The sequence below is a fragment of the Lissotriton helveticus genome, chromosome 1_1, assembly GCF_964261635.1.
Source record: "Lissotriton helveticus chromosome 1_1, aLisHel1.1, whole genome shotgun sequence".
In the NCBI taxonomy this organism is placed as follows: Eukaryota; Metazoa; Chordata; class Amphibia; order Caudata; family Salamandridae; genus Lissotriton; species Lissotriton helveticus.
Window position 1 is genome coordinate 125,517,398 of NC_136057.1, and position 25,156 is coordinate 125,542,553.

Below are 25,156 nucleotides of genomic sequence, written 5' to 3' on the forward strand. Positions count from 1 at the left end.
CCAGGATTCCTCCGAGACAGAATTAAATCATGACTCTAATTAACCCCAAAGGGGGAAGGGGGAATGGATAAAATAATAAAGAACAATAGAAGAGACTGGTTCTGGACCTTCGGGTTTTCTACCTGGCTCTTCTGTCAATCAACAGGTGACCAACTTGCTGAAGATACCTAAGGAAACCCTAGTCCTCTTGTTAACCAGCCCCTCTTCTTTTTTCTGATGTATTTCTTGATATTTCCCTTTGTATGGAAATTCTACATCAGTTTTATGTTTAACAGAAGTTTTCTATTTATTCCACTAAGAGTTTTCTTTTTAAGTTTAGGATTTGAACTAACTGTTTTAATTCTTTCTTTAATCCATTTCTTCTTATTACTGAAAATAGCGAAACAACGTAATTTTTCTTTCCTCAGATTCTGTCAAGAACAGTGTATCCACAATGCCACTGAAGAATTATTCCGATAAACAAGGTAAGTTCATTAAGAGAAAAAATAAACTCTATTCCTGTTTCATTCACAGTCTTTCTTTTGTAAACTTTTATCAAACTGTAACTTAGCTTAAACGTGCTTTTCTTCTTTGGTCTATTGGTTTTCTTTTCTCTGGAAATGCCGCCGCAGCTGAGGTGAGAACACTGGACCAGACGAGTCGCGGCTCGACGAGATGAAGCCAACTGAAGTTTTTTCCCCATGAACTCTCCGACTCTTCACACTTGAATTCGTCAGGCGCTGTCATGAAAGGTATTTCACTAAAATGTTGCCGTTATGTAAAATGTTACTACTCTATCAACTACGAGCTACGGAACTCAGAACCTTCCTTGGTTTGGACTTTAGTGAAGTGCGCACTCGCTAAGGAGTGTGCGCGTCACCACAATCTCGCACCGGTTTTTCACTAAACACTAGACCGCTACTTGCCAAGCCCGCAGCGGCCATCTTAGAGTTCCGTATCTGCCACAATTCGGACCAAGCAGGGGTCTTCTTTGATTTCCTCCTTCTTTTTGGCCAGCAGGAGTTCGTTAGGGAACAAGCTGATCCGACCTCATGTACAGGGTGACCAGCGGTCCTGACAGAGGGCCTGTGTTTCCCTACGAGTACCTGTGTGGGCCTCTGTGTGCCTAAGAGTGTTTGTATTTATGTGTTACTGGGCGTGCCCGTGTCTTCCTGTGTGTCCCTTTGTGCCTATGACTGCCTGTGTGTGCATATGTGTGGCTTTGAGTGCCTATGTGTGTCTCGGTGTGCCTGTGTGAGTCCTTGTATGGCTGGGTATGGCTATGTGTCCCTGTGAGTGACTAAGTGACTCTGTGTGCCTGTATGTGCCTATTAGTGCCTGAGTGTGCATATGTGTGCCTCTGTGTGCCTCTGTGTATCAGTGTACCCATGTGTGTGCCTATTAGTGCCAGTATGTGCCTTGGTATGTCTGCGTGAGCCTATGAGTGAATAGTTGGTGTGCCTCTGTGTGGCTGGCGTGCCTGTGTGGCTATGAGTGCCTGAGTGTGCCTATGTGTGGCTGTGTGTGCCTGTGTGTGCCTATGCATGCTTGTGTATACCTGTGTGTACCTATGAGTGCCTGTGTGTGCCTGTGCATGCATGTGAGCGCCTGTGTATGTCTCTGTGTGCCTATGAGTGCCTGTGTTGTGCCTCTATGTGTGCATGTTTGCATGTATGTGCATTTGAGTGCCTGTGGGTGTTGTACCTGTGTGTGCCCAAGAGTGCCTGTGTGTCCCTGGAAACAAATGAACAGTGGAATTTGCAGGCTGCGTGAGAGTTAATTCAAACACAGGCTTCTGTATGTTAAAGATGTTCTGAGGCAGTGTGGACTGGACACACACCATCACCTTTGCTACTGAGTGTGCATTTGTCTGCTCTGCACTGCTATGTAGTTGTCCCTGACTGGTGTGTGGTTCTTCATGTCTGGTGTATGGTTGTCCCTGACTGGCATGTGGTTGTCTCTGTCTGGTGTGTGGTTGTTCCTGTCTGGTGTGGTTGTCCCTGTCTGGTGTGTGAGTGGTTGTCCCTGTCTGGTGTGTGGTTGTCCCTGTCTGGTGTGTGGTTGTCTCTGTCTGGTGTGTGGTTGTCCCTGTCTGGTGTGTGGTTGTCCCTGTCTGGTGTGTGATTTTCCCTGTCTGGTGTGTCGTTGTCTGTCTGATGTGTGGTTGTCCCTGTCTGGTGTGTGGTTGCCTCTGTCTGGTGTGTGGTTGTCCCTTTCTTGTGTGTGGTTGTCCCTGTTGAGTGTTTGGTTGTCTGTCTGGTGTGTGGTTGTCCCTGTCTGGTGTGTGGTTGTCCCATTCTAGTGTGTGGTTGTCCATTTCTAGTGCGTGGTTGTCCCTGTCTGGTGGATGGTTGTCACTGTCAGTTATGCGGTTGACCCTGTCTGGTGTATTGTTGTCCCTGTCTGGTGTGTCGTTGTCCCTGCCTGGTGTATTATTGGCCCTGTCTGGCGTGTGGTTGTCCCTGTCTGGTGTGTGGCTGTCCCTGTGTGGTGTTTGGTTGTCCCCGTCTGGTATATTATTCTCCCTGCCTGGTGTGTGGTTGTCCATGTCTGGTGTGTGGTTGTCCCTGTCTGGTGTGTGGTTGTCCTTGTCTAGTTGTCCCTGCCTGGTTATTCCTGCCTGGTATGTGGTTGTCCCTGTCTGGTGTATTATTGTCCCTGTCTGGTGTGTTATTGTCCGTGTCTGGTGTGTGGCTGTCCCTGTCTGGTGTGTGGCTGTCCCTGTCTGGTGTGTGGCTGTCCCTGTCTGGTGTGTGGTTGTCCCTGTCTGGTGTGTGGTTGTCCTTGTCTGGTATATGGATTTCCCTGTCTGGTGTGTGGTTGTCCCTGTCTGGGGTGTGGCTGTCCCTGTCTCATGTTTGTTTCTCCCTGTCTGGTGTGTGGTTGTCCCTGTCTGGTGTGTGGTTGTCCCTGTCTGGCGTATGGTTACCCTGTCTGTTATGTAGATGTCCCTGTCTGGTGTGTTGTTGTCCCTGTCTGGTGTGTGGTTGTCCCTGTCTGGTATGTGGAGGTCCCTGTCTGCTGTGTGGTTGTAACTGTCTGGGGTGTGGTTGTCCCTGTCTGGTGTTTGTTTCTCCCTGTCTGGTGTGTGGTTGTCCCTGTCTGGTGTGTGGTTGTCCCTGTCTAGTATGTAGATGGGCCTGTCTGGTGTGTTGTTGTCCCTGTCTGGGGTGTGGTTGTCCCTGTCTGGTGTTTGTTTCTTCCTGTCTGGTGTGTGGTTGTCCCTGTCTGGTGTGTGGTTGTCCCTGTCTAGTATGTAGATGGGCCTGTCTGGTGTGTGGTTGTCCCTGTCTGGGGTGTGGTTGTCCCTGTCTGGTGTTTGTTTCTCCCTGTCTGGTGTGTGGCTGTCCCTGTCTGGTGTGTAGTTTTCCCTGTCTGGTGTGTGGCTGTCCCTGTTTGCTGTGTGGCTGTCCCTGTCTGGTGTGTGGCTGTCCCTGTCTGGTGTGTGGTTGTCCCTGTCTGGGGTGTGATTGTCCCTGTCTGGTGTGTGGTTGTCCCTGTCTGGTATGTGGTGGTCCCTGTCTGCTGTGTGGTTGTACCTGTCTGGGGTGTGCTTGTCCCTGTCTGGTGTTTGTTTCTCCCTGTCTGGTGTTTGTTTCTCCCTGTTTGGTGTGTGGTTGTCCCTGTCTGGTGTGTGGTTGTCCCTGTCTGGTATGTAGATGGACCTGTCTGGTGTGTGGTTGTCCCTGTCTGGGGTGTGGTTGTCCCTGTCTGGTATGTAGATGTCACTGTCTGGTGTGTGGTTGTCCCTGTCTGGGGTTTTGATATCCCTGTCTGGTGTTTGTTTCTCCCTGTTTGGTGTATGGTTGTCCCTGTCTGGGGTGTGATTCTCCCATAGAGTAGAATCTCTGACTTTTGTTTATTGCACTTGATCTGTGCATCCGCCAGCCATTTAAAGATGGAAACTAGGCACTGTTGCGCCACTGAGACGGAATCTGATGTTTTGTCCCAGGTAAACAACAACTGAATATCGTCCGCATAGGCCATCACCTTAGCCCCAAGCTCCTCTGCCAGATATAGCAATGGTGTAACATAAATGTTAAAGAAGAGAGGGCTAAGGGAGGAGCCCTGCAGGACTCCAGAAGTAACCAGCTGAGGGGAGGAGGAGAAAGGAGGGAGCGAAATCTGCTCAACCCGCTCCTCCAGGAAAGACCTAAGCCAACCCCAAACAGCTCCTGACACACCAATCTCTGCTAGTCAGGCCAAGAAAAGAGCATGTGGGACTGTGTCAAACGCCGCTGAGAGGGCCAGCAAGATTAGTGCAGCCCTCCCGCCGGTGTCGAGGCACTCCCGGATAGCCTCAGCCACCTCTACTAAAACTGGCTCAGTGCTGTGAGAGGCTCGAAATCCTGATTGAGCAGGTTGCAGAAGTGCCTCAGTCTCCACATATTCTGTAAGTTGCTTATTGACCACCTTTTCACAGACATTGGCAATAGCCGGAAGGAGGGAGATAGGCCGATAGTTACCCGGGTTAAAGGGATCCAGAGAAGGTTTTTTAAGAAGCGGCAAAATCTTTGCCTGCTTCCACCCCGGAGGAACAGCCGCTGTCTGAAGAGACAGATTGACGATGAAGTTCACCTTAGTATGTACACTCTCTGCACCTGCTGCCAAAAGCCTGGTGGATAAGAGTCCGAAGGAGAACCGGACTTGAGCCCCCTGAGGATTTTAAGAGATTCCAGGGGGTCGACTGCTCTAAATGCTGATGGAGAGCAAGTGGAAGCAGCAGGTTGCACCACCAAAGGCCCCTCACAGCAACCATTACCAGAAAGAAATGTAGCCTGGATGGCCTGAATTTTATCTCTGAAACAGCTAGAGAGCGTGTTACACCAGGCGAGAGAAGATGGAGTCACACTCGCTTGAGCCAGCGGTGACGTAAAACTCTCCGCTATGGCAAATATTTCTTTAGCGTTATTCCTGGCAGAATAAATGCAAGCTGCAAAGAATTGCCCTTTAGCCAAGGCAATAGCATTGTAGTCAATTTTTTGCATTGCTCTAAGCTTCCTCTTGGCTATGGGACAGTAACCACTCCTGAGCCAAGCTCGCTCCAAAATCTTGCAATAATGCTTAGCAGCTTTAAGATTCAAGTTGAACCAGGGTTTAGAGGGCGCATCTCTGGCAGGTCTGATGGGCCGAAGAGAGGCTACAGAATCAGCCGCCTTCGCTACCCAACCAGAAAACCCCGACTTACACTCCTCCAATTCACCTGACATGACATGCCAAGAGAGATCCAGAGCTTGTTTGAATTCCAGAGGATCAATTTTCTCAAAAGCTGGCTTCTGGTAGGAGCGCACCTGTGTCTCTGCGCTAGATACCATCCAAGAGAAATAGGATATAAAATGATCAGACCAGGACACCGGGCAAGGATCTCTTATGGAGATGGGGAAATTGGAACAAATCGGGTCCAATATATGGCCGGCCTCTTGAGTAGGAAGGCTGACATGCTAACTGAGTTGAGCTGGTTGTAATATATCCAGCAGGTCAATCGCCTCCCTGGTATCAGGTTGATCCAAATGGATATTAAAGTCCCACAGAACCATATAGTGAGAAAACCTTAGCGCCCTAGAAACAATAACAACCCCACAGGTCTGGAGAAATGGACCCGCAGGACCAGGGGGCCTATAGATCAGGGAGGCTCCCAAGGTAAAGTGGGCTGAAAAGCGGATGCTAAAATAAAGCACCTCACAGCCTGCCCATGCAGTAGTGTCCAACGAAATTGTCCAGGGGTGCAGAGGAGGAGAGGCCTGTCCAAGGGTGCAGAGGAGGCGAGGCCTATCCAGGGGTGCAGAGGAGGAGAGGCCTGTCCAGGGATGCAGAGGAGGTTGTTGTGAACGTATCTAGGACCCTATTTAAATATTCCCGATTCATGCCCTTATGTCGTTATAACAAATCATATCCTTATAAAGGCATAAGAATCATATCCATATTTAGTCATAGCCAATGCAGTCCAAATACGGCAAGGCTACTCCCATAGACACCTAGAAAGTACAACGCGTTCCTTAAACAAACCAAGCCTCCAGCAGCCCGGGAATTCCCCCTGCTTTTGTTAAGTTTTGTCCAAGAACTCCTGGAGTCCAGAAAGAACTGTAAGTTCTTAGTGACGTCTTATGTCTAACCTTACATCAAACTCGGCACCTACCAGGTATAAATATACCAGCGTTTGTCTTAAGAAACACACGGTGGTTTGGAGCAGATCGGCTATCTACTTACCCGAAGCCCAGCTGTAACGAGAGCCGAAGGAAGCCGACCCTCCCATTGACGCACTGAGAGAGACGCTGTCTTTTCTCCTGCCGAGAAATCCAGCTCCAGTGTTTCCAGTCACCCTTGCGGGTTGCTGGGAGATCAAGTCCTGAGAAAGAGATACAAGACCACCTTCATTCTATAATCAAGGTACGGAGCTGATTAGATCCTTAGAGAATTCTTGATTCAGATTCTTGGCAACAACTATCTTAACTTAAATTGCAACTTACTTACTCCTTCCCACGTACTAGGCTTAGGTTAGGTACACCGGGGTAGGCGTATTTTAGAAACACCAGTTGAGCGCGTTTAGTCAACTTTTATCATTGTATGTATTTTATCCATTTTAAGCATCATATGGCTCAGAAACCATATAAATGCTTTTACAGTATTATTTCATAATACTTCTTTTACTGTACACACTTTACTTTATGACAAGTATTGCAATTGTGGCAATTCACTTCTCTTGCATGAGAAAGAAGACTGCTCAATAAATAACAACTTTTATTGAAAACGCCCGTCTCTCTATTTCTCTGAATTCCTGGTGAAACTAAGCATGCACGATTGACTGAGTGAAATAGCTGTCTATTGTTTTCCGCGACTCTGGAGATATACTCCTTATTCTGGGGGGAGCAAAGTTGTCATGTTTATGCGGTTGTCAGAAACTAATCCCTTCTTGTCTATTCAGGAAAGTTAACTCCTTCCTGTTCACTCGAGAAAGTTTCTAGTGACCTCTGAGCTAGCTGGCATTCATAATTAAGTCTAACATATTCAGTAGAGACCCAGTCGACCTCAGTCCTACGTCTAAACTATCGTTTATGTTATTCCAATGCGCAGAGCCTATTGGGAATATAGGAACTACACTACATGGCGCCCACAGTTTGGTAAGGCGATAATCTAACGCTAGATACTAGAGTAACTCAGTCATGATTTTCACACAGACCCCTTTTCCCGTAAAAAACTCCAATAGACGTCTGGAGTGGCTAAAAGGTTAATATCCGCCAGAACTTAGTAGGAAGAGGTTCCTATGTATTAGTTTTTGGTTTAGTCAATGTTGAAGGATGCAGTGTTCCAAAATATTGTGCACCTAATCTTTGTTTCCTTGAAACTTGCTCTGCAACAAAAAACTTTCTGTCAGTAGAATGCCGGAAGGTGATGAAGAAAGAGATGTTTGGCAACTCAACTTTTAGCGGAAGACACAAGTCTCCAGGAAAATGACCCGGAGGCTATAAAAATACCAGTCAATGTAAGGAAGAGTGTAACTTACAAACTAATAGAACGTGGAGTATCATCAAGAGGTGGTACAGTCATATTTGTGGTAGAGGCCCATGAATATCGGCAGACAGAGGTATTCTATTCATGCATACATTTTCCAGCAGCACATGATGTGACACGCGACTTTTACTACTACAAAATAGATGAATCTCCAACGGAATACGTCCCTTTCGAGGACGTTGAAATTCCACTAACATACCAAGAGCACCAGCTCTGGTTTAATGGCGCCCTAAAACATCAAAATTACTTCACCAGGCTCGGTCCACTAGGTAGACCAGGAGCCACATGGCCAGTTCTAGCCGGCTACACACCACATCCCGACATTGAAAAAATGTCAAGCGGAGAACTTTTAGTTCAACTAAAGCAACTAATTAAAATACATAGACAATTGGTCCAATATGTCATGCGGACTTTAACAGTCCAACCAGCAATAAGAATTCCACAACACACCCCTCACCAGGGGAATACAAATAAAACCACACCACAGACTATACAATCAGTCATTGGCAAAGTACCCGCAAAACGGGAACAAATTCTGTTCTGGTTAGCTAAAAAAAATCACTCAAATAGAGGCAGTATTTCCTGATACTACTCCTAATGAGAAACTCAGAATTCTGACTATCTGTCTTCCAATGGGGATCGCACCACATGTGGAGGACTGTGACACTTGGGGCACAGTCTTTGCTTCGATATACACAAAAACACATGGTGTTCCGTCCATGGCGGTTATACCAGACTTACTAAGACAGATTCAAAATAAAAACGGTACAGAACCTGTTTTGACTCTAGGTATGAAATTACTGAAAGACTTTAAGCAAGTCTCGGCTATACTACTAGCCAACATAAAAGGAGAAGCAGCACCTGTGGCGATCCGCCAAAAATTGAAAGAAACAGATATAGCAGAATAACCTTTTGAACTTGCCAGAATAATTGAAAAATCCTAAGAGGAACTAGGTAGAGATAGTTTGGGTCCGAAACCACTAAAACCACAACTAACTGAAAATCCTGAAAAAACCTTTATTGTGAATAATCTCAATACTCCAAAAAAGAGGTGGGAGGGTAATAAACAAACCACTCCCAGAAGAGAACACTTTCAGTCCAGAGGAAGGTCTCCTCAGCGGAGAGATAGATCTCCAGAACGAGGAGGCAAGTCTCCACACAGGGACCCTCTGAAAAAAGATACAACCTTAGAAATAGGGATAATTTGAGAAAACCTGACAGATATCAAGATATTGATACACGTCCCTCTCGATCTTTTCAGACTTTCTCACAGAAATCGGAAACAAGAGGACGGTCAGAACATAAAGAAGAGCACGTCAAGTCCAAAGACAAGGAACCTGCTAATCAAAGTAAAAAATTACAATTTCCAAAAAAGAAGGTAGCTAGTATTAAAATAAAACATGCAGAGGATTTTGAGGACACAACTGAAAAACGGAGAATGTGCCCAGACAATGCTAGATAGCGCAGCAGAAGTGACAATAGCTCGCAAGATCCTGATGAATCTTCTGGAGACAGTGGACACGAATAAATACATTCAGGTGGAAACTGCAGACACCAGAGTTAGCGTGCCCCATAAATTATACGAAATAACACTACGTATAGAAGGGGACAAAACTAGGAAAATAAGGGGTCTCTTTTGGGATAACCTATCTAAAGGCTATGATATCCTTCTAGCAGAAAAAGATTGGCCACCAGAGTTTGTCAGGGAGTGCCCACATGGCGAAGAAATGATTATGCCTGCCTTCTCAAATCACATTCCAATTCATAAAAAATACACATATGCTAGAAAACGGGCAGTAGCCCAAGCTCCTGCATTATATAAAAATCATGTAGGATGGGATGAGGATTCTCCTCACCATAAAATTCAGTTAAAAAATCAACCTACTGCACAGAGGCAGTATCCTGTTAAGCAAGAAGCTAAAAAGCAAGTCAGGGAGATCCTAGATCAACTTGAATATCAGGGGGTAATTCTGATACTCGGCACCTTCCAGGTATAAATATACCAGCGTTTGCCTTAAGCAAGCACACAGTGGTTTGGAGCAGATCGGCTATCTTCTTACCCGAAGCCCAGATGTAACGAGAGCCGAAGGAAGGCGACCCTCCCATTGACGCACTGAGAGAGACGCTCTCTTTTCTCCTGCCGAGAAATCCAGCTCCAGTGTTTCCAGTCACCCTTGCGGGTTGCTGGGAGATCGAGTCCTGAGATACAAGACCTCCTTCATCCTATAACCAAGGTACGGAGCTGATTAGATCCGTAGAGAATTCTTGATTCAGATTCTTGGCAAAAACTATCTTAACTTAAATTGCAACTTACTTACTCCTTCCCACGTACTAAGCTTAGGTTAGGTACACCGGGGAAGGCGTATTTTAGAAACACCAGTTGAGCACGTTTAGTCAACTTTTATCATTGTATGTATTTTATCCATTTTAAGTATCATATGGCTCACAAACCATATAAATGCTTTTACAGTATTATTTCATAATACTCCTTTTACCGTACGCACTTTACTTTATGACAAGTATTGCAATTGTGGCAATTCACTTCTCTTGCATGAGAAAGAAGACTGCTCAATAAATAACAACTTTTATTGAAAACGCCCGTCTCTCTATTTCTCTGCTCTCCTGGTGAAACTAAGCATGCACGATTGACTGAGTGAAATAGCTGTCTATTGTTTTCCGCGACTCAGGAGATATACTCCTTATTCTGGGGGGAGCAAAGTTGTCATGTTTATGCGGTTGTCAGAAACTAATCCCTTCTTGTCTATTCAGGAAAGTTAACTCCTTCCTGTTCACTCGAGAAAGTTTCTAGTGACCTCTGAGCTAGCTGGCATTCATAATTAAGTCTAACATTTTCAGTGGAGACCTAGTCGACCTCAGTCCTACGTCTAAACTATCATTTATGTTATTCCAATGCGCAGAGCCTATTGGGAATATAGGAACTACACTACAAGGTGAAGCCTGTCCAGGGGCAGAGGAGGTGAGGCATGTCCAGAGGCAAGAGGAGGTGAGGCCTGTCCAGGGGGTGCAGAGGAGGAGAGGCATGTCCAGGGGTGCAGAGGAGCTGATGCCTGTCCAGGGGGCAGAGGAGGTGAGGACTGTCCAGGGGTGCAGAGGAGGAGAGGTCTGTAAGGGGTGCAGAGGAGGCGAGGCCTGTCCAGGGGTGCAGAGGAGCTGACGCCTGTCCAGGGGGCAGAGGAGGTGATGCCTGTCCAGGGGTGCAGAGGAGGAGAGGTCTGTCCAGGGGTGCAGAGGAGGAGAGGCCTGTCCAGGTGTGCAGAGGAGAAGAGGCCTGTCCAGGGGTGCAGAGGAGGTAAGGCCTGTCCAGAGGTGCAGAGTAGAGGAGGCCTGTCCAGGGTGCAGAGGAAGAGAGGGGTGCAGAGGAGGTGAGGCCTGTCCAGGGGGCAGAGGAGGTGAGTGTGAGAAGTTGGCCTGGTATATGCTGTCCACTAGTTATAGTGGGCTCCTTGCACCAGTCCAAACAACCCTTATTGATGATAGATTAAAGACAACCTTTATTGAAAGCTGTCCTAGTGGTAACTATGGAGAGCAGCCTTCAGGCTAAGTCTTGAAGGATTATGAAGCAGCCTGTTTTAGCAGTCTATAATCTCTTGAATGACCAAATGAGAACCACACCAGGTATATATATATATATATATATATATATATATATATGTATATATATAATATAGTATTTATTCTAAAACACACCCCTTAGTCTCTACATGAGCTTAGAATTCGAAGTACACAAGTTACAAGTCAAATACTCACAGTAAATAGCACAGTTTACGATAGGCCCCTGGGGGGACCAAACCATATACTAAAATAGTGGTATAAGAACCACGACTTGACTGGACACAAGGTCTAGAGCCTGTAGAATCGCTGGGCCCCTTTGGAACCACCCAATGTAGTGACACAGGGAACCCACGGGGAACGCGTGCAGTGTGGGAACACAGCCGCAAGCGCCGTTAGCTTCTATGGGTAAAGTCGCCGTTGGAAATTTAAAGTTTAAGGACACTTAGAAGTTGACTAGGAACAAACCCTTTTGGACTTAGATGGTTCTAGGGCCGACACTCACGGGAGCACCGGAGTACTCGAGTTACCTAACCCAGGAAAGCCGGGAGCATAGGTGCCAAATGGTGTCGGGTCACGTCAATATTTTCAATGACGAGTTGCTGCAAAGTGCTGCTGCCGGGAAGAGTAGAAGTGTCCGAAGAGATCCAAGCCTGGATCGAAGATGAGAAGAACCTGAAAGCAGAGGGGCAGGGTGTGGGTCACTTGCCAGTGACCAGGGGCATGATAGTCGAATGCTCACCGATGTAGGGTGCTTTAGATGAGATGAGGGGAAGCTTGACTCTTCAGCCACGGGGACCAGAAGGCGTCGACGACAAACAGGAGCTGGATTCGAGCTGTCCCACAAAGGATGTCGAGTGTTGCAGGTCGGTGCCCGGATTGGATCTCTTCGGACACTTCTCCTCTTCTCGGCAGCAGCACTTTGCAGCAACTCGCTATTGAAAACGACAACGCGACCCGACACCATTTGGCACCTATGGTCCCGGCTTTCCTGGGTTAGGTAACACAAGTACTCCAGTGCTCCCACGGGTGTTGGCTCTAGAACCATCTAAGTCAAAAAGGGTTTGTTCCGAGTCAACTTCTAAGTGTCCTTAAACTTTAAATTACAGAGAAGATGAGGCCTGTCAGGTGTTGGGGGTGCAGAGAAGATGAGGTCTGTCCTGAGGGGGTGTAGAGGAGGTGAGGTCTGTCTTTTGCTGGGGGTGCAGACGATGTGGGGCCTGTACCGAGGGGGTGCAGAGGAGGTGATGCTTTTCTGGTGGGAGGTGTGCAGAGGAGGTGAGGCCTCTCATGTCCAGTGAGTTACAAAGGAGGCCTGTCCAGGGGGGTGCAGAGGAGTTGAGGCTGTCCAGGGGGGTGTAGAGCTGGTGAGGCTTGTCCAGGGGTGTGTAGAAGAGGTGAGGCCTGTCTGGGAGAGGTGCTAAGGAGGTGAGGCCTGTCCAGGGATGCAAAGGAGGTAAGGCCTGTCTAGGGGTGCAGAGGAGGTAAGGCCTGTCTAGGGGTGCAGAGGAGGTAAGGCCTGTCTAGGGGTGCAGAGGAGGTGAGGCCTGTCCAGGGGTGAAGTGGAGGTGAGGCCTGTCAAGGTGGGTGCAGGAAGATAAGTCCTGTCCAGGGGTGTGCAGGGGAGGTGAGGCCTGTCCGAGGGAGTGCAGAGGTGAGAGCTGTTCTGTCCAGAGAGCTGCAGAGGAGGTGAGGCCTGTCCAGTAGATTGCAGAGGAGTTGGGGCCTGTCCTGAGCTGGGGTTGCGGTAGAGGGGAGGCCTGCTGGGGTTGCAGAGGAGTTTATGCCTGTCCAGTGGGGTGTAGAAGAGGTGAGGCCTGTCCGTGAGGTGCAGAAGAGGTGAAGTCTGTCCAGGGTGAGATAGAGTAGGTGAGGCCTGTCCACGGGGTGCAGAGGAGGCGACGCCTGTTCTGAGGGTGCAGAAGAGGTGAGGCTTGTTGTTCAGTATGCAGAGGAGGTGAGGCCTGTTCAGCATGGGCGCAAAGGAGATGAAACCTGTCCTGTCCAGGGGGGTGCATAGGAGATGAGGCCTGTGAAGTAAAACTCCACGAAGAAGATAAGTGGAACTTCTTTATTTAAGATCAATAGAACCTGCACCCTCAGCTTGCTGGTGCCTGCCGCTCCTAGTCAAGTGCAGCCTCATCAGCATTCCAAGGCTGCCTCCAATCGGAACATTCTAAGTAGAACCAAAGGTGAGCGGGAGGAGGGGTGGGGGAAAGTACCAAGGGGACAAGATATAACACATATTCCTCCCTGAAGGGAAGAGAGGAAGCCAAGTGAGAGGTAGAGAACAAGAAGTGTGGAAAAGTAGACGGGAGAAAGGAAGATGGAAGAGGAAAAGAGGGAATAGGTGGAGGAAAGGGAAAAGGGCTAAACAGGCAACAACGTTCCAATATTTGGTCTTGTGCAGAAGACCTAACAAACACAGAATGTTACAATAAGTATGTCATCCTTCACACCTTTCTGTATTCTTTGTGCCAACCTGGAGAGTTTCTTTGCCTTATTCCTCTTCTCGCCTGGACCTCATCAGACCGAGTATTCTGGGCAAGAGGTCTGCTGGCCACCCTATGTTCTACCTCATTCTGGCCTATGGCGACACAATGCATACTCCATTTTTTCCCATCTTCCAAAATGACAACATTCTTTTTAATCTCTCTTATTTTCTCTGGAGCATAATATTTGTCGCCTTTACCACTCAGGCCCTCAGGTTTCCTGATGTAAACATTTTGCCCCGTCTGAGAGACCTGTCCTTTGCACCCCATTTCCTGTCGTACCACTCCTTGAACTTTTTTTGTCTGGATTCCACACTCATCCTGAACTCTCCTGGATTGACCCACACCTTATCTTTAGGCACAGCCAGTTGGGGACAACTTTGAGCCCGCTTTCCTTGCCCTCAACAGTTCAAAGGGAGTATGACCTGTGGTGAGACTTGGTGTAGTATGGTATGACCATAGCGTATCTCTGATAGCTGGTTCAATGGGTTTACCGGACATGACTGCCAGTTGAAAGCACTCTTTTATTATTCGATTAGCCCTCTCAACCTTTCCATTAACCTTTGGACAATACAATGGTGTGCATATGTGGGGTATTGACATGTCCTTAAGAAAGTCCTTCATGAGAGGAGCTTCGCGCGCAACCGGGATGGTCACGTGAGCACAGAGCTCCCAGACCTTCGCCAACTCCGGCACTTATCCTGACTATAATCCTGGTTCTGACGACGAATCATTGAAGATACAACCCGGCTGATCTGCCAGCTGCTTTCAAAAATTGATTTGGTCTAAGGGAACCGATTTTATGACAATCTGAACTTTCCTGGCCTGCTCTACGGATCTGCCCCGGGCTCGAGTTGGTATCTGCCTGGGCGGTAATTGAACAACAGCGGCTGCCCCTGATCCGACTCTCCACCCTAGACGTGGCTTTTGGTTTCATTTTTGGTCCGGATCCTTCTACGCCGCGGATTTTACTCCGCGGCCTGGGACCTGCTTTACTTCGTGCTCCTACCCCAGGGCCGGGACCGTACATCATCACTTGGTGTGTGACGTGAGACACACTGTCCTTTGGATGAGCATCTATGAGTGATTCTGACGTAGCCATTTTCACCAGATCTCAGGGTCCCCTCGGGGACATAGCTTTCAAGAAGGCCGGCAAGCCCGAGGTTGAAAAGCGAAAGACGAAGACTGTTCACCGTGGGGGCTCCATACAATCTAATGTCATGGATCGATACACCCATCCTAAGGGATCCCCCGGTGGAACGGGCAAGCATCCGGTGGACAAGGGAGATGATTCTACGGTGGACGATGACCTGACTCTGCACGATGTTATGGGCGCCATTGCGAGTATGAAGACCTCAATCGGTGTGCAGTATGAAAACCTGGCTCAAAAACTGGACACAGTGGCGATTGATGTCAACTTGATCAGGGCGGATTTAGCTAAAACGAATGAAAAAGTTAAATCCCTAGACTTGAAGACTTCTAGCCTCACGACGGATGTCTCCGACCTACAGACGGAGGTCCGTAATGTACGGTCCTCTAATGATATCTTCTCCCGCCGTTTGGAGGATTTTGAAAGTCGTGCTAGGCGGAACATCGTCCGTATTGTGGGTATCCCTGAGAATTCCGATAACTTAAATGTTGACCTCATCGTGGAGGACCTCATCGTCAACCATCTGGCACCCAAAGGCCTGAGTAAATTCTTTGTGGTGGAGCGGGCGCACAGAGTGCCGGGTGGTAAACCTAAGCTGGGTGCTACCCCGCGGCCCATAATAGCCAGGATATTCAATTTCCGCGATCGGGACGCTATCCTGTAGGCGTCGCGATTGGGTGGCCCCACGAAATTTGAGAATACGACGGTGAGTTTCTACCCAGACTTCACTCAGTTGCTGCAGAAACAGAGGATGGGGTTTCAGGGAGTGAAGAGATGATTGAGAGACAGGGACATGAAATATGCAATGCTATTTCCAGCCCGGCTATGTGTGGTACATGGAGATCGGACGTTCTTCTTTGATCACCCTGAGGCTGCAAGTGACTGGATCGACACGCTGCCCAGGGGGCAGGAACATCCTTAACACTCTGGTGGCGCCGGAGGTGGCCCGATGGAGCAGGAATAGCAATGGGGCTCGGTTCGCTGGACTTCATATAGACCTTTCAGCCGTGGTTTGCGGATCCTTTAATTCGCTTTAATTGAGCTGGCTTTCCAGGGGTGGCGGAGGACGTGGGTCTCTTCCTCCTCGGGGGTTTCTTTTCATAGATTAGTTATTAGCTAGGATGACAGGCACACTGCAAGTTGGGGGGGCCTTTGAGTCTAACGCAGGGGTGCAGGGTGGGGGGTATTGTTTCTGGGGTAGACTGGGGGAAGGAGGGGGGGAATTTGTTCCTGTTTGGTTCATTTGAAGGCACTATATTGATGGACTTTTGGACTTGGCTGTTGCGACTAATGTGGGGTGGATGCTGCGACCATGTTCGGGATGGGGGGTAGGGGGCTAAAATTGCTATGTTGGAATGTTAACGGGTTGGGGGACAGGATAAAACGTGGTGTGGTGTTCCAACTCTTGAGACGTCTCTCCCCTGATATTGTGTTGTTGCAAGAGACACACTTGATAGGCAATACATGTCATGCTATGAATCGAAGGGGCTACCATCTCCTTGCACACTCTGGCTTCACCACTGGCTCTAGGGGGGCGGGTATCCTGGTTAGGGTCTGTCTCCCCCTCGAGATCGACGCCGTCATTCTTGACGACAGGGGGCGTTACGCCGCCATTACTGGACAGTGGGAGGGGAAAGTCATCTCTCTGCTCTCCGTTTATGTCCCACCTGGCCTTCAGGCTACGATCTTTGCTGATCTGGGGAGGGTGATACTGGGGCTCCCAGAAGGCATTCTTGTGGTGGGCGGCGATTTCAACTCAGTGGTCTCCGGACATAGTGATCGCTACCCGCCTAGAGATCTTGGGAGGTCCCAGTCTTGGCTGGGTGGCTTTCTTGACAATCTGGGATTGATAGACTGCTGGAGGCTGCTCCACCACGGACAATTGCAATACACCTTTCACTCTGGTGCACACGGCAGCCTTTAGAGATTAGACTATATCCTTATGCCCGCAACCAACCCCGTTGGTTAAAGAAATCAGACACTTGGCTAGGGGTATTTCAGATCACCCCCCCCCCCCCCCCCCCCCCCCCTTATGGCTTGTAATGGAAGCTGGGCCGGGAACTGAGGGCTGGGTAGCCCCGATAAACCCTTGGTATCTCCGTTGTGGTATATAAATAAATAATACCGGATCTATTTTTGAATGAATGAATGAATAACAGATAGCTCAATAAAATAAGAGTCAAGATTCGAGGTAGTAGGAGTTTCTGCAGGTTTATTACAGCATAAGGACAGGATCAGGACAACCTGCATAGAACAGAGGTGACAGGGCCCAGCAGGACAACTGGGGCCCAGCAGCTGCCGGGGCTTGATCTGGGATGAGCGCGCTAACTTTTAATAACAATACATGGACTTATATACATGGCGCGAACACATAGCATTACATTGCAGTAGGCGTAGCAGTGGGTGGAGCAGAAGGCGTGACGCGTAGCAGTCGCGAAAGATAACAGAAAAAAAGAGGTGTGACTGGGAGTATACTTAGGCATGTGATGAAAACGTAACAGAATATGTCATGAATGGGCGGAAACATTGGAGGGGGCTACCTAAGGAGCCGGGACCTCTAACCTGATGGTGCGCGCAAACTGGCAATGACGTATTACTAGGAGAAGCTGGGGGCTACGAACTCTGTGCTAGGAGCAGAGACTAGAGTCTGGAGGGTCGGAGCGACATGTACCTAAACCCTATCTGGTATCTGATGTTTAGGGAACATGTTGATATAAACTAGAAGTCATGAGGGGAAAAGCTAACTTGACTCTAAGACTGGACCATGCATTATTCTACATGTAGTGCGTGATGAAGAATACTAAATGACCATTTAAATACAGTATTTCTCTAACGTGGAGACGAGAAGGCTAGACAATGACGGAAACTATTGATGCAGTTCAGTAGCTTAGGAATGCAGAAGAGGAGGACTGAACTGATAGCTGGAACTATAACATACTTTTGGCAGACTCAGAGACAGAGCCGAGCTGCACCGGGCACTGCGAGGCAGGAAGTAAGTGAAGGGTCGAGGATACAGGTGGGGGCTGTATCGCTCCTCAGCGAGGCTTTCAGGAGACAGGAGCTGAATCTGATGTCCGGGCCCTGTTGAGGCCTGGAAACGGGGACTTTATAATGGAATAACGTGCACACTGAGAAACGTGGCAACGTAACTTTACATAGGCCTGATATTCGTAGTATTCACGAGGACTGGAAACTAACATACTAAAGGTGGACACAACTGGAATTGCGTCATTAATCGGACATGGGGAATAACATATGCATATTAGTCATGCACACATAACATATGATGGATGAGGCGTAGGGACACAGAACATGGCAAAATTTACTTTTCCACATTCCCTCCTTGTCACTACGTTTCCATCAGGAAACATCAATATTCATGATACCATCTATCATTTCATACAGTACCATTTGCTCGTCTCGAATTGTCTTGGAACGGGATTTAGAACGGGGCTTGGGACTAGGAATACAAGAGGTAGCACACATGCTGCAAATCGCAGGGCCACATTGTATACAGAGGCAGCAGCTAAATATGATCGCTACTGCAATACCTAGAAAGGACAGGACTTTCCATCCCCATGCGGAAATTATATTCCAGAACCAACCGGACCATGTCCAGGTGCCTGGATCTTGGTGTAACAGATGGGCAATTTTATGGAGTCTGGTTATAGCTGAATAAACAGACGGCGCGTTATTTGGAATGAAAATGCAGCAACTAGATCCGATGACTCTACAGGCCCCGCCCCTATCGGCCAGTATGACGTCAAGGACGAGACGATTTTGCAAAACGACAAATCTCATAGCAGATTGTTCTTCGGTTAAGTTACCTAGAGCAGAGGCAGTCTCATTTACTACAGCTTCAAGGGTTCTTGTTAACCTACGGATCAGTTTACTATTCTGGACAGGTCCTACAAAGAAGAAGAAACCTTTATTGAAATCTGTATACTGTTCTAGAGTAGTTTCAGTATAATCGACAATTGGGGACTCCCTTCTATGTCTAATGTGTACTAGATGTGTGTTTCTGTGATAATCAGATGGGGCTAGAAAAACAGGTGGCAGTAGGAAGGCAATGTAACAGGTTCCCTCCCAATCGAGGGGCAGACGAACATATGCAGTTTAACCACAAATAAAATAAGAATGACGTGAAGCTTTGAAAATAGATTTCCCACTGTCACTATACTGGATAACAGCAGTACATTCACTATGACCTACATGTATGGAACCATAACTACGGACACATAATTCGCCTTTGACAGGTAGAAGTGAAATAGCAGGTAAGTCTGGAGTAGTATCAGACTGAACATTCAGGACCATGAAATTCGAAGAATAGTTACCTAAATTATAAACTTCATTTTCTAGATCTAAACCTGTTCTGTGGGGGAGACCTTTCTTGTCTGGAAAACATGTACTGTTAAGAAAAGACATATCTGTTGCGGATGACGTTAACGTGGACCATGCTCCACATGAACCATTGTGTGAGAATGGATAAGGAAAGAGTGGCAGAACTCCCTTCGGTGTCTGGAAAGGGGGGAGTCGACCACACACCCAACAATTAGTGGCATTGCTGGTCTGGTGTGAGTAATGTAACATACGGATAAATGAGTTGTTGCGCATAGCGAGGCGGTAAGAATATTCGTGAGGAGGCAGATCACTAAACGTGTGCTCTACTGTAGCATTAGCAGACATATTTACATGAGGAACTGGAAAATACAGATAGAACGCATAGCTGGTGCAGGAAATCATTATGCTGATGAATAATATGAAACTCAGAAAAACGATACATTGAATTGAACTTCGACTGACTCTCTCACTATGGGGGTCTATGTTATACATGTCAGAAACAGTCTAACCGTTTCACCTAGGGGAGGACTTATACAATCAAACTGACTGACTTATTTTACTAGACCTGAGCTTTAACTTATACTCCTGCTGCGGAGTTTTCTCTAACAAGGGAGGGGTTGTAATAATGTCTTTTGCGGGACAGTCCTTTAAAACAATGTTTTGGCAGTCTTTAGAATCTTGGGAATCCTTGGAAATGTTCTTGGAGACTGGTTTCAATCCATTGAAAAGTTTTACATGAGAAAGATGGACCCACCCCTTCCTGCCTTCCAACTTGACGGCAGTACGGGTGGTCAAGAGGACCTGACGTGGCTCCTTCCAACGAGGCTCCAGCGGACTTGATCTGTCAAAATTTCGGACCATCACAAGGGAACCTGGAACGATTTCATGCGGTGCCACCTCGGTGTTGTCTGGAAAGGCGGCAGCAACCTGTGAACGACATGAGTTGAGGGCAGACATCAAGGAAGCTAGGTAATCTGTCAGCATATTACATGAAACATCGGTAATACTTCGGGGTCTAGGAGTACCCCACATGTTAGGGGGGCGGCCGAATACGACCTCATACGGGGACAGACCTGATCTGGAATGTGCGACCATGCGCATATAAAACAAAGCGACTGGCAGAGCTACTAGCCAGTCCACACCTTTTTCTTTACAAACTTTGGCAATACGGATTTTCAGGGTCTGATTATGTCTCTCGACTAGACCGGCTGCTTCAGGATGGCGTACACAATGAAACTTCCACTGGTACCCTAACAAAAGGGAAACGTGCTTCATTAACTCTGAGGAGAATGGCTGACCGTTATCAGAATATACGACTCTAGGGAGTCCGTATCTAGGGAAGAATTCACGAACCAACTGCTTGGCAGTGGTCGCGGCTGTGTAATCTGGGACTGGATATGCTTCTGTCCACCTGGACAAAGCGCATACAACTACAAGGACATACTTGAAACCTCGACATCGCTCCATCTGAATATAATCCATCTGGAGGACCTCAAAAGGGTGGTCAGGGGGCTGGAAACCACCTTGTTCCACCGGGACACTTTTACCTGGATTAAACTGACAACATATCATACAGGTACGGACTTTCTGTTTGGCTGCAGCTCGTAAATGCTTATTGAACCAAATATTCTGGATACTGTCTAACATAGCTTTTTCTCCTAAATGTGCTGGACTATGTGCGGTATTGATAATGACTTGAACCATAGAGTCGGGGAGAAACCATGTGGCTCTACCCTTCGTTAACCATCCTTGATCTGTCTGGACCCCTCCTTGTTCAGACCATTTCTTGATTTCATCGGGAGTAGCATGTAACTGGATATCTATGACATCTTGTGTAGGGTCCTTAACTGTCATGCATGTAATCGGATCTGGAGTATGTGTCATGTTAACTGGAATGTCTGGAGTCTGTGCTGTAAGCTTGGCTGTGCGGTCTGCTAGATCATTACCTTGGGAAATAATGTCAGTAACTTTCGTATGTGCTTTGCATTTCATGATAGCAATAGATGTCGGTAAATGTATGGCATCTAACAGGGCTTGAATAAGGAGACCATGCTGAATCTTGGTTCCATGAGAAGTCATAAAACCTCTCTCCTGCCAGAGCACTCCGAAGTCGTGTACAACTCCGAATGCGTAACGTGAATCTGTGTAAACATTAACTTTCAAGTTCTTGGCGTGTATACAGGCTTGTGTCAGAGCAACTAGCTCTGCTGCTTGAGCGGACAGGGTGTCAATACGGTGTGTCTCAATAACTTCGGTGTCAGTAGTTACTGCATACGCGGCGACTAGTTCTCCTGTACTAGTTCTCATACATGAACCATCCACATAAAGTGTCAAGTCGGGATCTGGTAACGGAATATCTGTCAGGTCTTGTCTTGGCTTTGTCGTAATATTAACTACTTCCACACAGTCATGTGGGTCAGGATTTGAACTAACTGATGGTAACAGTGTAGCAGGATTCAGGACATTGCAGCGTCTAATTTCTATGTGTGGCTGGAACAGTGTCAATTCATAACCTGTTAAACGTGCAATTGTCAAGTGCTGTGTTTGTGTTCGGTTTAAAAGAACTTCTACTGAATGTGGGACTTGTACTGTCAGGGAGTGTCCTAAAACTATGGAATCACTTTGTCTGATAGCTAGAGCTGTGGCTGCAACTGACTTGAGGCACGCAGGCAACGCCTGGGCGACTGGATCTAATGTGCTCGAAAAATAAGCACAGGGCTTGTATTGTCCTGCTTGATCTTGTGTAAGAACAGATAATGCTGTACCTTCACGTTCAGTAACGAAAAGTGTAAAAGGCTTACTGTAGTTCGGTGTAGCTAGAACTGGAGCTTGACATAGGGCTTTCTTTAACTCATTGAAACTAAGTGTATGTTCAGATGTCCAAGGGAGGACAGTCGATACGGCTGCCTCCTGTGTCGTTAACTGTATCAGTGGCTTGGCTAGAAATGCATACTGGGGAATCCATTGTCTACAATAAGAAGTAAGGCCGATAAAGGCACGTACCTCCTTCTGGGTTCTGGGCTGGGGAAGACTCGCTATTAACTGGATACGGTCGGGTGTCAACTGCCTACCCCTCTTGGACAGCAAGTGTCCTAAGTATACCACTTGCTGGACACAGAATTGAAGCTTCGAAGGTGACACCTTGTGCCCCATCTCGGCAAGGAAATACAAAACTGTAAGTGACGCTCGTTCGCAGTCACGTTCAGAACGGGCTGTGATCAGGAGATCATCGACATACTGGAGCAGGGCAGTGTCAGTTGGCATGTGAATATTGTCTAGTTGTCTCTTAAGTGCTTGACTGTAAATACTAGGACTTTCTGTGAAACCTTGAGGAGCGCGTGTAAACATATAGCTCCTTCCATTTAAACAGAATCCGAAAAGAAACTGGCTGTCTGGATGAATAGGAACACTAAAAAATGCATTCTTGAGGTCTATGACAGTGAAGAACGTGGCTTCGGAATCAATGGCTGTTAATAGGGAAGAGATGTCTGGAACAACTGGGTACTGAGGAATAATACATTTATTAAGTTCTCGTAAATCAATCACTAATCGATATACTGGGGGTGCATTTGGATCAGTACGTTTCATGACTGGAATGATCGGAGAATTACATACATTGGAGTCAGTTTCTACAACTACTCCTTGAGCCATGAGCTCGTCAATAATTTTGGATAAGGCTGCTACAGCCTCAGGTGGCAATCTGTACTGTCTGATTCGTGGTAACACTACACCTGGCTTGAGAGTCACACGATGGGGTGTGATTTGCATGTAACCTACATCAGTTGGACCTTGCGCCCATAAGTGCTGTGGAACATTAGACAATCTCGAATCAAAATCTCGTAATACATAGTGACCCTTGAAGTCACGTAGGAACAGACGTATTCCCTCTGGGGAACAGCAAATAACTGCACCTAACTCTTTCAGTGTCTTAATGCCTAATAGGTTTTCTGGACATGACTTAGTAAGTAACAGATCAGTAGTGCGGGACAATGGACCTACTTCTAGAGTGACTGGCTTTGATATCTCATTAACTATTGGCTTTCCTGAAAATCCAAGGGAAACATTTCTTGAGCCTGAGAGCGGAGCCCCTGGAACTTCGGCATGACTAATTGTGGTCCTACTTGCCCCTGTATCGATCAAAAACTTTCTGTCTTTCCCTAATACTTGACTGTGAACATAGGGACCTTCTTGATCTACAGGTATCTCGATGAGAGGCAAGCCTACCTCCCTCTCTAGGCTGTTTCATGAATATGGCTGGTACTCTGGATACTCAGACTGTGCATACTGGTACATCTGCGATGTAACGTGCTGTGTTGCAGCAATAGGCTGCGGAGCTGTAACTGTCTGTGGTGCATTCTGTGGCTGAGGAATCTGTGAAACTTGTTCTTGTCTAGGCGGACGTGGTCTTTCTTTAGTCTTACCAGTAGCTATGTTGTGTTTCAGAACTGCACACTCATTTATAAAATGACCTGGCTGTTTACAATAATTGCAGTTCCCTCTAACGGGAGCTGCAGGATGACTGGCTTGATTGGCTTGATTTGGACCCCTCTTCTGACTGTCTTGAGGAACAGATTGTGCAACCAGCACTTTCATTTTCGTGTCTTTCATACGTTTTCTCTCGTGTTCTTGCTCTTCCCTGATTCTATTCTGGTGATACTGGAGCATCTGGAGCATCTGGGACGGAGTATTCGCTTGCCAGGTGCTTTCGACTTTCAAAACTCGATTTTTAATTTGTGGACTTGAATTCTCGACTAATTTGGTAACGAAAAGGTGAGGGTATGACTCACTACTTGTCTTGAGACCACTGTTAATACTAAAACATTTTTCAAATCTAGAATAAAAATCACTAATATCTTCATCTTGTTTCTGTTTACAGGCTGAGATTGCATCCCAGTCTTCTTTTCTCGTTGTCAATAATCGGGGTAAAACTTGAATCAATAATTCTGGTAATTCTCTACATTTATCTCCAAGACCGGTACCTGGTACTCGTGCCTTGTCTTCAGCTTCTAGAGCTGCCCAATCGATCTTTTTCTCTCCCACCTCCCATTCTTTTTCCTTTAACTTTTCATACACCCCTGCGGGTAACAGGACCTTTAACATTTTAATGATATCTGGGTAAGTGTATTCTCCCATACGGAGCATGTCTTTTAATTCTCTATGGAACCCTGCTGGATCTTTGTCATGACAGGGAATTAATTTCTTCATTTCAAGAAGTTCCATCTTTGAAATCGGAGTGTATACAAACACTCGTTGCATTACGCCACCCGCCCCTTGGACTGGGTGGACTTCTCGTAACGGGTTCTGTCTGTCTATGTAAAATAATTTACTTTCTGGGGGTGAGACATGAACAAAATGCGGGTTCAAGAACGTTCTATATTTGTGGCGCTGTTCTAGAATGACACTAATTAAATCGGTACCTAGACCTCTCCATTTATACTGGAGTAACTCGTTCAGGATATCGTGTGACGGGCCTGGATCAGAGTGTTGACCCTCATACAGAGTAATGAGGTACTGGATCATATACATACCCACCAGTCGTTGCTCGGCTGGGGGCAGTTTCAGAAACATTTGTGCCACTATTTCGTCTGGAAAAGTGGTAGAATCAGTAATCCATCGGACTGCTGATCGGGCTAGTTCTTGTTCATGCATGGTACTTAACTCACTGTAACCGACTCGTGATTTCAAAATGTGATCGGTAGCTTGAAATACTTGTTCTAGAGAACCTTGTTCTGGTGCTAGATGAAAAATAGACTTGGGTTCTAGGCGTAAATGGCGATCTGGAAATCTAGATTTTCCTACATACGCTATTCTGGCGGAATTCTCGTCTTCCTCTTCAGGATCAGAGATACTTTCTTTCTCGCTTACTTGTGCTGCTTTACGTTGTTCGTGTATCTTTATTATTTCTTTACGAATTTTCTTGTACATACTCTCCATGGCACCGACGGTCTTGTGCTTACCCTCGGCTATATTATCACTCCACCTTGTCAGGATTCTCATTTCGGCGGAATCTTTAGACGGATAATCTTGTTCTCTTATTAGACAATTGATCAGGAACTTTAATATCATGAGCTGAATCTCGGCTTTCCTTTGAGACATAATCTCGCCAATACTTTCT

General features: G+C 47.0%; 1 long non-coding RNA gene across 2 annotated transcripts in view; it reads left to right on the plus strand.

The window, feature by feature from the left end:
- The first annotated feature begins 331 nt into the window (after positions 1-331).
- Positions 332-25,156, plus strand: part of LOC144768269 (uncharacterized) — a 91,538-nt gene continuing 66,713 nt past the window's right edge. For both annotated transcript variants that reach the window (XR_013598530.1, XR_013598525.1), the window contains exons 1-2: positions 332-464; positions 612-731. This is a non-coding gene — a long non-coding RNA (uncharacterized LOC144768269). The remainder of the gene's footprint in view (positions 465-611; positions 732-25,156) is intronic.